Below are 1,850 nucleotides of genomic sequence, written 5' to 3'. Positions count from 1 at the left end.
AGAACTGTGAATCATTTAATATGGCCCTTCTAGCCATCGTCCTCCTATACATGTGGAAGAATAGATTTGACACAATGAACACTAATGACCAAAAACCAGACGACTTGTGGGATGACATCAAGAACATCATCCATGAAGAAAGCAAAAAGTCATTAAATTGACAGGAAAGGAAGAAATGACCAAAATGGATGTCATAAGAGACTCTGAAACTTGCCCTTAAATACAGAGTAGCTAAAGTGAATGGAATAAATGATAAAAATAAAAGAGCTAAACAGTAGATTTCAAGGGCAGCTCAAGAAGACAAAGTAAAGTATTATAACGAAATGTGCAAAGACTTGGAATTAGAAAACCAAAAGGGAAGAACACATTCCATATTTCATAAGCTGAAAGAACTGATGAAGAGCTTTGACTTGCAATATTGAGGGATTCTATGGGCAAAATATTGAATGATGAAAAAAGCATCAAAAGAAGATAGAAGGAATACACAGAGCCCCTGAACCAAAAAGAATTGGTTGGTGTTCATCCATTTCAGGAGGCAGCGTATAATCAAGAACTGATGGTATTGAAAAAAGAAGTCCAAGCTGCAGTGAAAGAATTGGTGAAAATGACCCCAGGAATTGACAGAATACCCACCGAGATGTTTCAACAAGCAGATGCAGAACTGGAGGCACTTACTATGTCAAGAAATTGGGAAGACTGTTACCTGGACAACTGACTGGAAGAGATCAATATTTGTGTTCATTCCAAAGAAAGATGATCCAACAGAATAAGAAAATTATTGAATAATATCATTAATATCATACACAAATAAAATGTTGCTGAAGATAATTCAGAAAAGGTTGCGGCAATATATTGACAGGGAACTTCCAGAAATTCAAGCTGGATTCAGAAGAGGATGTGGGATGAGGATTATCATTGCTGATGTCAGACAGATCTTGGCTGAAAGCAAAGAATGTCAGAAAGATGTTTACCTATGTTTTATTTACTATGCAAAGGCATTCAACAGTGTGGATCATAACAAATTATGGATGACATTGCAAAGAATGAGAATTCCAGAACACTTCATTGTGCTCATGCAGAACAGTACATAGACCAAGAGGCAGTTGTTTGAACAGAATAAGGGGATGCTGAATGGTTTAAAATCAGGAAAAGTGTGTATCAGGGTTTTACCTTTTCATCATACTTACTGAATCTGCATGCTGAGCAAATAATCTGAGAAGCTGAACTATGTGAAGAAGGGTGTGGCATCAGGATTGGAGGAAGGCTCGTTAACAACCTGTGATACACAGACAACACAACCTTGCTTGCCGAAATCAAAGAGGATGTGAAGCACTTACTGATGAAGACCAAAGGCAGCCTTCAATAAAGATTATACCTCAACAGGAAGAAAACGAAAATCCTCACAACTGGGCCAGTGAGCAATAAATGGAGGAAAGACAGAAGTTGTCAGAGATTTCATTTTATTTGGATCCAAAATGAGGTCACCTTGAAGACTAAGGTGCACCTGATCCAAGCCATGGTATTTTCAGTAGCCTCGTATGCATGTGAGAGCTTGACGATGAATAAGGAAGACAAAGGAACATTTGATGCATTTGAATTGTGGTGCTGGCTAACAATATTGAAACTACCATGGACTGTTGGAAGAATGAACAAATCTGTCTGAGAACAGGTACAGCCAGAGTGCTCCTTACAGGTGAGAATGGCCAAACTTCATCTTACGTCCTTTGGTCATGTTGTCAGAAAGGACTAGACCCTAGAAAAGGATATCATGCTTGGTAAAATAGAGTCATTTTAAAGGGGGAAGACCTTCAAAGAGACGGATTGACACAGTGGCTGCTATAAAGGGCTCA

The 1,850-nt window shown here is 38.5% G+C and overlaps 1 protein-coding gene across 1 annotated transcript in view; it reads right to left on the bottom strand.

The window, feature by feature from the left end:
• SLC2A9 (solute carrier family 2 member 9) overlaps positions 1 to 1,850 on the bottom strand; it is a 352,889-nt gene that overhangs the window by 282,854 nt on the left and 68,185 nt on the right. The gene's annotated exons all lie outside the window — the stretch shown is intronic.

This window comes from Orycteropus afer, unplaced genomic scaffold (genome assembly GCF_000298275.1).
Source record: "Orycteropus afer afer isolate SDZICR_OR568_19922 unplaced genomic scaffold, OryAfe1.0 scaffold00224, whole genome shotgun sequence".
Lineage (NCBI taxonomy): Eukaryota > Metazoa > Chordata > Mammalia > Tubulidentata > Orycteropodidae > Orycteropus > Orycteropus afer.
The sequence above is the reverse complement of the archived record's forward strand: the minus strand, read 5'-3'. Positions and strand labels throughout refer to the sequence as shown.